Source organism: Chrysochloris asiatica, unplaced genomic scaffold (assembly GCF_000296735.1).
Source record: "Chrysochloris asiatica unplaced genomic scaffold, ChrAsi1.0 scaffold00020, whole genome shotgun sequence".
Classification (NCBI taxonomy): domain Eukaryota; kingdom Metazoa; phylum Chordata; class Mammalia; order Afrosoricida; family Chrysochloridae; genus Chrysochloris; species Chrysochloris asiatica.
This window is the reverse complement of record NW_006408538.1, coordinates 11,226,913-11,241,142: the sequence shown is the minus strand read 5'-3', so window position 1 is coordinate 11,241,142 and position 14,230 is coordinate 11,226,913.

Genomic DNA, 14,230 nt, shown 5'->3' with positions numbered 1-14,230 from the left:
TGCCTCTATTGTTTTGTATTTTGCCAATCAATTCTTCTGGGGGTCTTCCTTTTTTTCTCTGACCCTACACCTTACCAAACATGATATCCTTCTCCAGTGACTGGTCCTTCCTGACAATATGTCTGAAGTATGAGAGATGAAGTTTGGCTATCCTGGCCTCCAAGGAGCACTCTGGCTGTACTTCTTCCAACACAGATCTGTTGGTTCTTTTGGCAGCCCATGACACTTTCAATATTCTCCTCCAACACCATAACTCGAAATCATCAATTCTTCTATGTTCTTCCTTATTCACTAGCCAGCTTTCACATGCATATGAGGTTATTGAAAATACCATGGCTTGGGTCAGGTGCACCTTAGTCCTCAAGTTGACATCTTTGGTCTTCAACATTTTAAAAAGGTCTTGTGCAGCAAATTTGCCTAATGCAATATGTTGTCTGATTTCTTGACTGCTGCTTCCATGTGTGTTGATGGTTGATCCAAGAAGAATGAAGTCCTTGACAACTTCAATCTTTTCTCTGTTGATAAGAATGTTGTTTATTGTTCCAGTGGTGTTTTGTTTTCTTTACATTGAGATATAATCCATACCAAAGGCTGTGCTCTTTGATCTTCATCAGTAAATGTTTTAAGTCCTTTTCACTTTCAGCAAGCAAGGTTGTATCATCTGTATATCACAGGTTGTTACTGAGTCTTCTTCCAGTCCTGATGCCACGTTTTTCTTCAAAGAAACCCAGCTTCTCGTATTATTTGTTCAGCATACAGGTTGAATAAGTGTGGTGAAAGAAAGCACCCCTGTCACACATCTTTCTTAATCTTAAACCATTCACTGTTTCCATGTTCTGTTCAAACAATTACCTGTTGGTCCATATACAGATTCCTCATGAGCACAATTAAGTGTTCAGGAATACTCATACTTCTCAATTTATTATGATGTTATTCACTGGTCCAGTTGTGAGGGCTTTTTTTTTCTCTTTACATTGAGGTGTGCATCCCACACTGAAGGCTCTTTGATCTTCATCAGTAAGTATTTTAAGTTTTCTTTACTTTCAGCAAGCAAGGTCATATTATCTGCATATCGCAGGTTGTTAATGAGTCTTCCTCCATCCTGATGCCATGATTTTTTTCATATAATCCAGTTTCTTGGATTATTTTCTCAGCGTAAAGTTTGAATAAATATGGTGAAAGAATACAACTCTGGCACATATCTTTCCTGATTTTAAACTATTCAGTGTCCCCGTGTTTTGTTCGAACAATTGCCTCTTGGTCCATGTACAGATTCCTCATGAGCATAATTAGGTGTTCCAGAATGCTCATTCTCTGTAATGTTGTCCATAGCTTGTCGTGATCCACACAGTTGAAATCCTTTGCAGTCAATAAAACACAGGCAGATGTCTTTCTGGTATTCTTTGCTTTCATCAAGCTCTATCTGATGTCAGCAGTGATATCCCTCGTTCCACATGCTCATCTGAATCCGGCTTGAACCTCTATCAGTTCCTGGTCAATGTTCTGCTGTCATCATTTAAAAATTATCTTCACCGAAATTTTACTTCCATGTGATAATAATGATATTGTGTGATGATTTTCTGCATTATTATGTGATGTTGTTAAGTGCTGTTGAGTTGGTTCTGACCCATTAGAGACCCTGTATAGGGTTTCTGAGGAGCAGTTGGTGAGCTTGAACCACCAACCTTGCAGTTCAAATGGCTTTGCAGTCTGGAGCATTAACCCACAGCGTCACACTGGACTTTTATGTGATGTTGTTGTGAAGTGCCATCGGGTCAGTTCTGACCCATAGTGACATTGTGTAGGGTTTCCAAGGAGCAGCTGGTGAGCTTGATAGGCCTTATGCTGTTCAATGAGCAGATTTGCGGTCTTCACAAACCACCTCTTCCCTCAGTTCTAAACCTCAGAGGCACGTTTCTTGCATAGCTTTCTTTCCTTAGATATCTTGTGCATTTACACATATATGTGTCTGTATTTAAAAAACAAACACAAATAACACACTATATTCACTGCTCTACACTCTCCATTTATTCAATAATATGTCTTGGATATTTTGTACTTTAGTACATAAAAATGGTTTCACTCTTTTTACCCTCTGTATATCAATCACTCCATTGTATGTATGAACAGTGATTTACTTAGCATGTCCTTTATGATGCATTTTAGGGAATCCTGGTAGCCTAGTGGATTACAATCTGGGTTGTTAACCCCAAGGTTGTTGTTGTTGTTATTATGTGCCGTGGAGTGGGTTCCGACTCATAGTGACCCTGTACAGGGTTTACGAGGCTATATATCTTTACGGGAGCAGAAAGCCTCATCTTTCTCCCGCGGAACAGCTGGTAGTTTCGAACTGCTGACCCTGAGGTTAGCAGCCTGATTCTTAACCACTACAATACCAGAGCTCCTTATTAACCACAAGGTAGGTAGTTTGAATCTACCAGCTGCTCCGTGGGAGAAAGATGAGGCTTTCTTTTGCTGTAAAGATTTATAGCCTCAGAAACTTTATTATTATTGCTGTTAAGTCCTATTGAGTCAGTTCCAACATAGTGACCTTGTATAGGGCTTTCAAGGAACGGTTGGTGAGTTTAAACCACAGATTTTGCGGTTCAAGCTGACCTTGTGGGCCAGTGCTTATCCTACAGCGTCACACCAGGACTCTATACAGGGGAGCTATGAGTTGGAACCGACTCAGTGACACAATCACCACCACCCATTGATGCCCTTTAAGGTTATGCACAAATGTTTGCAATCACAGCTCTGTAGTGCATAACTTTATACAGAGTATTTCTTTCTTGTGAAGAATATCTGTAGGGTAAATACCTGGTACTAGAATAGTTGGATCAAAGAATATGTCTGTATATAAAGAATTTGATGATTATGTGCTTAGTAGCGTAGTGGTTACGAATTGGGCTGCGAACCTCAAGGTCAGCTGTTCGAAACTACCAGCTATTCCGCAGGAGAAAGATGAGGCATTCTGCTCCCGTTAAGATTTACAGCCTCAGAAACCCTGTACAGGGTCGCTATGAGTCGGAACGGACTCCATGGCACACAACCACCACCACCATTCTTAAGCAAACAGCAGTTTGGTGGGTTTTACAGATCTTTGAACCAATGGATTGGTAAACCCAGAAAATATGCTGGTTCATTGAGATTCTTGTCAGATACAAAAGCTCAGTGCTTGCGGAGCAATTACCTTGCAGCTCCCCTAACTCCTGATGTTGAAGTGTGCCCAAGATAAAAAGCAGTTATGAGACCAGAGTACAGGTTTCTTCCAGCACCTTCCACAAAGCCAGGACAAGAGCAGGGTCTTTTTCCAATGTTAGGGTTACTTGCTTTTAGGGTGTCCTGAAATGTTGAAACTCAATTTTGAAACCGTTTTGCTGTTTTAAGTAAAGGGCAATCAATCCAGCCGAGCAACTGTGGAAACCGTCAGCAGCTTCACAATTTCCTTTGAGCCCATCTAGTTTACAGTCTCCAAAGGACAGATTCTCAGCCTGTCAAAAAGATGCCGCCTGATGAACAAATTTGAAATGCAAAAACGTCTTTGCAGATAGTTCTTGCAAAGAGAGAGCCGAGTAAGGAGAGATAAGGTTGTTTTCCTGCATGAAAATTTTCATATCCTTTTTTCTGCAGATCTGATGGTGGTTACAAGATCAGTCAGACCCGCAAGTGTCGATGACTAATGCAGTTATTGCGAGAGGTCTTTAATTTCCTGCCGGCAAACCCTCCACGTCCACATCACAAATGAGGAGATGCCAGGCATACTGGGGAGTCAGTGATGGAAAAAATTATAAACTGATGCAATTATGGAGAAAATGATAAAAAGTCTCACAATGAAAAGCTTCAATCCCCTTCAATTTCAGCTTTTGTGATATGCATCAGTGTGGCTGCCTTCAGCATTATTACTTCTCTGCTCTCTGGGTCAGCTCATGCTCATGATGGGGAATATTTGACACCAGACATCTCAGTCTCATCCTGTCTCCACCCACCTGGGCCTTTTGGTTTCTTCCAGTGAGTTTGCATTGATTAGTATCAGACAAGAGTGAAGCTTTGCACAGAGAAATCCTGATTAGGTTCATGGAGAACTGGGTCTTTCTCAAATTCTAATCTACTGGGTCTACTCAAGCTTTTTGATCGAGATTTTTCTGCCTGTGGCTGGGGAAAAACCACAAAACAAAACACAAAAACCTCCCCTTTAGGCACACAAGATTTCGGCCAAGAACCAGGCCCAGAGTTGGCCTGTTCCGGTCCTCTGCTGGGAATCAGGACAGTTAGGGAACTGGCCAACAATGTTTAGACCAAAGGTAGACAAGAGGGCAGGGAAAGCAAGTCTTCTCCACCATTTCTTTCTAATAGTTTTTCCTTACTGTTCTTTCAAGTAACCAGGCAGAAACATAAAGGGAGCGATTATAATCAGACACACGCACACACATACACACAAGAGACCCAAACGAAACCCCAAACGTCTTGCCTTTGAGTGGTGATCCCATGGGTTGCAAAGCAGAACTGCTCTATAGAGTTTGCACTGCAAGGTCGGTTTAAACCACAAGGTTGGTGACTCAAACTCATCAGCTGCTCCTCGGAAACCCTACATACACAGCAGGCGTGGGAGATTTTTTTCTGCCAAGGGCCATTTGGATATTTATAACATCATTTGAGGAAAAGATAAGGGTGTTTTCTTATCTTAAAAAATGAATCTGCTATATTTGGTCAAACATTTAATTAACTTATTCCTAATGTAATGGCTGGAGTCCTGGTATGGCTCTGTGGGTTAATGAGCTGGGCTGCAAGGTCTGTTTGAACTGCAAGGTTGGTGGTTCAAGCCCACCAGCTACTCCTTCGAAATCCTATACAGCGTTGCTGTGGGTCTGAAATGACTAGATGACACTTAACAACGATGTGATGATTGGAGTCCTGGTAGTGCGCTGGACTGCAAGGTCAGTTTGAACTACATGGTCATCAGTTGAAGTTCACCAGCCACTCTTCGGAAACCCTATACAGGGTTGCTATGGGTCGGAACTGATGGCACTTAACAACAACAACAACAATGTGATGACTGGAACTGCAGTTGCCTTGGTAGGGCCAGACTAAATTATTTTGTGGGCTTTATATGGCCCATAGGCCAGACCCACCCCTGCTATACAGGGTTGTTATGAGTCAGAACCATGGGATAAACACTGCACTGTTAACTGAAAGGTTGGTAGTTCAAACTCACCAGCCTCTCTTTGATAATCCTATACAGGGTCACTATGAGTTGGAACCAACTCGTTGGCACTAATAGCACAACACAACACAACAGAAGCAGTGCTAAAGCCATGCTTCTGAAAAGTGTACTATGCATACAGAAGCCTGCGGGTCTTGTTAAAACCCAGTCTATAATCCAGCATGTTTAGGGTAGGGTTCTAGGTTCCACATGTCTAATAAATTCCAAAGTGATGCTGATGATACTGGTCTTTGGGCTGCATGTTGAAGAGCAAGATTGTAGGGTTTGTACCACTGACCTTGTGGTTAGCAGTCTAGTGTTTATCTCACAGTAGTTACTAGTTATCTACAGCCATTAAAATGATGAAAATGAAATGAAAAGTTTAGTTCCCTAGTCACACTAGCAGCATTTCAAGTGATAAACAGCCGTGTGTGGTTATTGGCTGGAACAGACTGGGATAAAGATACAAAACCACCATGAGGGGCTACAATAGGGAGTGTTAGGGACTGTGTGGTAACATGGGAATAGAATGTCCAGATCTGAAGGACATCATGTTTGGTAAGGTGGAGGGTCAGAGAAAAAGAGGAAGACCTCCAACGAGATGGATTGGCCAAGTGGCAGCATCAATGGGCTCAAGCGCGGCAACAGTAGTGAGGTTGGCCCAGGATGGGGCAGTGTTTCGTTCTGTTGTGCATAAGGTCACTATGGGTTGTTACCGACTAGATGGCATCTAACAACAACAGCCAATGACTACCATGTAAAAAGGTAGGCCCAGAGTTTGCTGGATAGTCTGTTTTTTTTTTTTTTTTCCAAAAGGAGGCTAGAAATCTGGGTTTTGGGGATTCTTTAATTTTGGTCACTAAATAATTTTTTTTTTTTTTAATGCTGTGCAGTCCAAGGAGACATTTCTGAATGTGTAGTTTGACCATGTATTGCACCTTGTCTTGCCAAGTTCAGTTGCTTGCTGTATATGGATCCTCCTTTGGACCATCCATGTCCTCTCTTCTTTCCGTCTTATCTTTGCTTTCTCCTCCCTTCACTTTCCTCTGATTTTACTTGCTAAGCAATTACTTAGTGACCTTTATGTGTCAGTCACATAAGCGCTGATAATGAAGGTGCAATTTCAGGAGCTGGAAAAACCTTGAAGACAGGCAGACCTTCTAAAAGCCCCTTGAGAGCGCTTTGATAGCAACTTGAGAGTAATGTGTGGGTGGACTTAGTGCTTGTTAGACAAACAAGCAGCTGCAGCCGGAGCAACAATACTGCCTTTTGAGTTCTACTGCCCTCCCATGAGGAAGTGTCCCTTGCCTTTGGTGGACTCCACCAGTCCATAGGGACTAGGGGTGGGGGTGAGGTCACCTGCAAGTCAGAGCCCTGTGGTAGGTCTGGAGGCCCCAGGTAAAAGTCACTAGAGAGCAATAGGATAGCTCTAGTTGACCAGAACGCACTCTGATCAATTCTGAGTAGTTTCAAGGCCATTGTCCCAACCCACCTTGGCAGCATACCTTCTGTTGATAGATTCTTTGTAGGAAAATTCCAACTGCCAGTAAAAATAGTGAAAGTAGTTCTGAGCATAATGTCCCTGCCAGAAACCTTGACCTGTGCACAAACCCATTTTGTCTTAACTTGGCTAATACGCTGTTTAGCATCCCTCTGACCCCATCTGCTCTGGACCAGTTCGCCTTTATCTGGGAGGGAAAATAATGGGCATTCTAGGCACTGCATCAGGAGCATCTACATAGCCTGGCCACTTGCCCTGGTGTAATTGCTATGTATCTGATGCATGTTTTCTTTTCCCACGGCTGTCCTTTGGTTTAATTACATCGATGGCATTATGTTAATTGCTGAAGATATTTCTTTGTTACAGGATTGTCTAGATATCCTAATCACCCACCTTCAGGGGAGACGATGGTAAACCCCCAAAAGTATAGGGTCCCAAAATGTTGGTAAAATTCCTTTGGTTTGTTTGGTTAGGGAAGATCCATGTATTGCATTAAGTCACAGTCAATAAGGTACAAGCTTGCTTGATCCCCCAGGATACCAAAAGAAGTACAGGTATTGTTGTTAAGTGCCCTCACGTGAGTTCTGACTCAGAGCAATCCTATATAGGGCTTTCAAGGAGTGGCTAGTGGGTTTGAACCACTGACGTTGTGGTTCACAGTCCAGTGCTTATTTGTTGTTGTTAAGTACTGTGGAGTTGGTTCCAACTCATTTTCGAGACTGCAAATCTTTATGGGATCAGAAAGCCTCATCTTTCTCCAGCTGAACCGCTGGTAGTTTCAAACTGCCGACCTTGAGGTTCGCAGCTCGATTCGTAACCACTATGCTACCAGAACTCCTTCCAGGGCTTATTGGAAGGTACTTACACCTCATTTGGAAGAATCTCTGGTAGCGTAGTGGTTACAAATCGGGCTGCGAACTGCAAGGTCAGCAGTTTGAAACTACCAGGTGTTCCGTGGGAGAAAGATGACGCTTTCGGCTCCCATAAAGATTTACAGCCTCAGAAACCCTGTGCAAGGTCGCTATGAGTCGGAAACGACTCCACGGCACATAACCACCACCACCATACCTCACTTGGAGTCCTGGTGTGGCACTATGGATTAATGCTTCAGACTGCAAAGTCGTTTGAACTGCAAGGTTGGTGGTTCAAGCTCACCAGCTGCTCCTTGAAAACCCTATACAGGGTCGCTGTGGGTTGGAATCGACTTGACGGCACTTAATAACAACAGCAACATACCTCACTTGGAATCCTCACTTGTTGTGGCTCTGTAGGATAAGAACTGGACTTCTAATTGCAAGGTTGATGGTTCAAACTCTTCAGCCACTCCTTGGAAACCCTATACAGGATTGCTATGAATCAGAACTGATTTTATGGCACTTAACAACAACAACAACAACATACCTCACTTGAGATCAACTAGTAAAAAAAGAATCCTTCTTGGGAGTGGAGCAAAGAGTAGCAGTAAGCTTTTAAGAGAGTGAAAATGTTGGTGGCACAAGTGAAAACTCTGGGTACAATAAGAGAAAGGCTACATGTCAAAATGACCCCCCAAGCTATGCCCTGCCCAGCACAGACTAGCGCACTGCTGGAGTTACCTCCCCTCTCTGCTAAGAGAGGGGAAGGCCCATTGGCAGTCGACACCTTGTTCACAGATGGCTCTAGCCAGGTATGTGAAACTGGCTCAGGGCAAAGCATTCAACAAACTGAATTAGGGCTGTGTGAATGATCATCACGCACGAGCCCTGGCCTTTACCCTCTATAGAGACAGCTGGATGGACACTAGCCTGGACGTTAACTATGTGAATTGACTAAGCGCATAAAGAACAGCGAAAACCAATAAGCAAGATTCGGGAAACAGGCCATCTGGGATTGCCTCCAGAGCTCGGATGCTGACCTGACTTTTTTGTGTAGCATCTCATTCACCTCTTTCCCATCTGAGGAACCAAGAAGCAGATGGTAGGGCATAAGTTAGAACAGTACATCTAGATTCACCAGAAAAGCAGTCACTCCAGTGACTGCGTTGCATAGAAAATGGCCAAAGAGGAAGGCGTAAGAGTGAAGTATGGTGATTTGGTGACTGCTGCACAACATTGTCCTGAGTGCGCACACCACTATCCAAGGTGTCTGTCCTACAATCCTGAACACATACATAAGGAAACCCAGCCAGTGACGGGCTGGCAGGCAGGGTGGACCAGAATGCTGCCCGGTGCTCTCAGGTTAATAAATTTTACCCCCACTGGGATCCGTATTTCATCCTAGGAGTCCCTGGTGATGCCCCAACCACAATACAAGTGACATCATAGGCTCCGGAAGCATACCTGTCCAGGTTGTTGCTCAAGCAAAGCAGCATAGTCCTTTGAACTCAAGACCTGGTGCAGGAAAGTGGAACTGTCTGTTGACACTTGTAATGGGCATTTCACCAGGCAGATTGGTTACGTCATTCCTTTGGAGGTGAGGGCAGGAACTAACCAGCCTGAGGTGGGAACCCACCACCCTGCAGCAGAGTGCTACAATAGTCACACGTCAAGAAGCAGATCGAGGCCCTCCCTAGACACCTGGGTTTCCTCCTTCCCCTCAAGCTGGACAGAGTTGTGCTGGGTGTTGGTCCTTTCCTGGGTATAGGGTGTTTTGCTGTGTTTGTGTATGTTGTTGCTGTGACGAGCTGCAGCAATGGTGCCTATTGTTATAATACCTTTATTGTCATAATACCTTCCTTTCCTTGGTGTCCTCAGGGACCCTGTGGAAAAGGGGAGCATTTTGGTGTCAGAGCTGACCTTGAGGGGTGGATTGTAGGGGACCAGGCTTTTGTGAGACTGAATATGGCTATGCTCTTGTTTGCTGCTAGCTCCTTCTGCTTGCTAAGCCCCTTTTATGTAACACTTGTTGGGATGGCCTTGAGGTCTGGAGTTCTCCAGAGCCATAACAGCCCCTCTGAAGAGTGGGGAGACTTGAGCTGACCCTGCCATTGCTCAGGGGCCAGCCTTCATTAACTCCTGTGTCACTATGAGGGAGCTGCCAGCCTCTTGCTTTGGACTTAGGTAAATTTCAAGTTACTGATCTGTGCTCAGGCAGAATGGCTCATTCTTCAATTCTGATGCTTGTTTTCTAATAAATGCTATCATTATGTATGAACAAATGGAACTATGTCATAAAAGAAAATTTAATGATCAGAAAATGAATATCACAGCAAGTTACTATATTTTATTTTTAGATAGATGCTTCATCTCTAACATTTTATAATTAAAAACTTTTTTTCCCCTATTCTGTACTCTTACAAATTCTTCAATGATTTCATTTCATTTAAACTGCTGAACAGCAACTCCTATACATTGTCAGGAAAATGAATTGAGTCTTTCTTTAATCACTGTTTTACACTGAGGGTTTTTGAGTCTTTTTGGGTATGAAAATGAGCATTTTGTTGTGCAGTTTGTAATCATGAGTGTTAGTAGTATTCAGAAACCAATTTCAACACTGTGAACTATGAATTGTATTTTATCTTCTATTATGGAATCATATATGCTTATATGAGTAAATCTGCCTTTCCGGAATCTGTAAACATAGTTCTCATGTAAGAATGACGTTATCACAGTTCTTCGTAAAGGTTTGTATTTAAGTCATTGGGGTAAGCCTGCACTAATTCTTGGATGTCTTCATGCATTCTTTCCTTTTTTTTTTTTGTAAGTTTTTATTGTGAACCGAGTAATAGTTTACATGGGAGAATATCAGCTTTACACCATTGTTTCATTGCAATGATTACAATCTCCAAACTTCCACCTTTACAGTTGTGACTCACAATTAGTCATGATAACAATTACTCACTATTGAATCATAAGAATCTTATCCCCATCTCTTTTTACCAGACCCATCTAGACAAGATGACAGCTGTTCAGTGGGGACTCTTTCTTTCCCCCCATACTCTTAAACTAAACTCCCTCTTGAAAACTTGTAAGCCAGTCACTTCGTGCCTTTATTGCCCCCTCATTTTCTTCATGCATTCTTCATCTGGTATAGTCACTCTGTTTAAGGAGGAAACTTTATTTGAAATAATTTCATACACTTTTGCCCTTTTCACGCATGATGCAAGTGTGTCATTGATAGTGCACATGACGGTTATATGAAATTGACCTCTGGCACTCAATACTTTTGGAGCACTGTTGTCATTTACTTATTATTTCCAAAGCTTCTGTGACAGGGAACTACTTGATAATCAGTATTTAATAGTATTTGTTTTATTGTGCTTTCGAAATTTCCAACATCTCTTAAATTATCTAAGTACTCTGTTAATGACTGGTAGAGATCACTGCAAGTCTTTAAATTTATTTCTGATTCTTAGATAGTTTACTTGTCTGATGACAGTGTTGCGATATAGTATCCCACATGCTGTTGTTGTTAACTGCTGTTGAGTCAGTTTCAACTCATAGCTACCCTGCATAGGGTTTCTGAGGAGCAGTTGTTGGGTTTGAATCTTTAACCTTGTGGTTAGCAGTCCAGTGCTTATCCTACAGCAGCATACCAGGACTCCACTATTCCACACAATCCACATAGTTTTTGCATTTTGTTAGCTGGGTGTCCAGCTTCTGTTTTGCTATCTGATCTTTAATGTTTTCTAAGGCATCGAGTATCTGAGTGTATGATTTAGGGTTCACTGCTACAGCATGAGCATCAGAATATGTATTAGAAGGCATTTTAATACTTGATCACTGTTGAAATCTGTTTTAAGAACATTTTGGTGAGCAGAGGAGGACCGAAATGTGTAGCGTAATTGAACATTAAAAAGACCAACTGCTTCCAGACAACAAATTGTGCAGCGTCCTCCAAGATGAAGTGAATGAACAGCACATGATATGAAACAGACATATTCTCTACATCCTAGAATTTTCTCTTGGACATTTTTATAATATCCTGACGTGTTGGCAGCAATGTCATTGGCCTGGCCTCTGCACTTAGAGAAAGTTTGTAAATGTCACATAAATTGTCAAGTACTTGATTTGCAATTTCTTCACTGGGATGGCTTTTTTAAGGCAGTAAATGTGATAAATCGGTTTTTCATCTGTTGCAGATAAATAACCTTAAAACAATACAAAGTCAATCTGTCTGAGAAAGCTCAGAGGTGGAGTTTACAGACAAACTGAAATATCATGTTATACTTACTTTACTGGAATTCGTTGACCGAACTCTACCACTAATTGTTGTTAAGTGCCATTGAGTCAGTTCTCAACCCTGTACAGGATTTCTAAGGAGCAGCTGGTGAACTTGAACCTCTGACCTTGCAGTCCAGTGTATTAATCTGCAGTGACACGCCAGGACTCAATGTATTCTTCACATATTGTTTTGGACATGTATGTTGGTTGTTCTTCCCTATGTTACCATGTTTTGAGATGAGATCTGGTAAAAGTGGATCAAACTGAGCAAGTTCAAGTAAACCCTTCATAGGTTCAAGTAAATCCTCAAAATTTCTATTTGGTGGGGACCAAGCACTTTATTTCTTCCTTGAAAAGATATTCATATTCAGCAATTGTTGTAAAGCAATAAGACATTGTAAAACCGCTTTCCAGTAGTGACATTCCTCATTAATTTGCATTTTTAGTCCATGTGTTAAGCCAAAACCATCTCATCAATTTAAATATGACAACATACAATCTCTGTGAATTGAACTGTTTTCATGTTTATCAATCATATTCAAGTTGCACTTGTTTTTAAATCATCTGTAACAAATTGAGATTTAATTTTTTTAGGACTGGATAGTTTGCAAACAAAACAATGCATAAAATATATAAAATGGAGACTATAGTAGTCACTCCCCTTTCTAATTTTCACCATTAGTTTCTGACCCTTGAAATACATTCTGACTAGAGAATCTTGTTTGTTTATCATTCAGACATTTTTGACACAAATTTTCAAATGATCCTCTGTGATGCTGAAAACCACTTGGACATCTTTAGATCATATAATTTGTATTTGTTGTTGTTGTTGTTAAGTGCCGTCGAGTCGGTTCCGACCCATAGCGACCCTGTACAGGGTTTCCGAGGGTGTAAATCTTTACGGGAGTAGAAAGCCTCATCTTTCTCCCGCAGAGTGGCTGGTAGTTTCGAACCGCTAACCTTAAGGTTCGCAGCCCAATTCGTAACCACTTAGCAGAAGACAAATTATTCCACAAAGCAGGATCTATATTTCTGTTATTTTTGAGGTCTGCAGATGAAGCAATTTCAGATCCTAAAATAGTATCCCTTTCTACACAATTAATATTATACTTTACTACAGTAAATAATTTTTAATAATTTCAGCACTAGTACAATATTGTTGATTGGGTTCCAACTCAGTGCGACCTGGTGTAGGGTTTCCAAGGAGCAGCTGGTGGGTTTGAATGAGTGCGCCACACCAGGAGTCCGGTACAATATTGTTGTTAAGTGCCATCCAGTCAGTTCAGACTCACAGTGACCTTGTATAGGATTTCTGAGGAGTGGCTGGTGGACTTGAACTGCTGATCTTGTGCCCATTTCTTATCTTACAGTGACACACCAGAACTCCAGTATTATTGTTGTTGTTAAGTACTGTCCACTCAGTTCCGACTCATAGCGACCCTGTATAGGGTTTACGAGGTGAGGTTAGTGGGTTTGAACCGCCGAACTTGTGGTTAGCAATCCAATGCTTATCGTAAGCGCCACACCAGGACTTCAATGTTAGCACTCACTAAACTTGAGTATTCAACTGAAAAAGGCTCTTCTGATTTATTTCGTTTTAAAAAGGAAACTAATTTTGTTTTTGTTGTTGTTGTGAAGTGCTATCGAGTCAGTTTCGACCAATAGCGACCCTATGTAGGGTTTCCAAGGAGTGGCTGGTGAGCTTGAACTACCGATCTTGCAGTTCAAACGGATTTGCAGTCTGGCGCATTAACGCACAGCACCACACAAGGAATTTTGTCTTTAGGGGTTCACAAATTCTATTTTTTGTGAGCTTTCATTTCTTTGGGTTTCACTTAATTGTTGTTGTCTCATTTTATCTGGATAGAAACTTATGTCACTTAAAAATTTGGTTTTAACATACCAAATGAGTTTGAATAATTGCAAATAAATGAAAATTATGTCAGTGATATTTATAAAATAAAATTTACATTTAAATTTTAACATAAAAATTATATTTGCAAATGAGTAAAAAAATAAATTTGTGACATGTAATTTTGTTGTTCTGGTCTGAGGTAGTCAAAGGCAGCTGGAAATGATTTCATTTGTTTGTTGTATGAGACTTGTTGGCAGGCCCTTCGCAGATCTCCACAAGTGTTTTCATTTTGAAATAACGCTTTAGAAACGTGTGCACGTGTCCTCCTTTGATGGTGTGTCTTCACGTGACCTTGGAATACTGCTGATGCCCCACCGGGTTGAGGGCAGTCGCAAAGAGCAAGATACAAATACTGAGTCTGAAGACACGTTTTGGTTCCTTTTACAGAGAAAGGGACCAGCTACATCATGTGCCACGTGATTATGCTGCTGCTGGCTCGTCTTTTGTGGTCAGTGAGAAAGAACTGATAT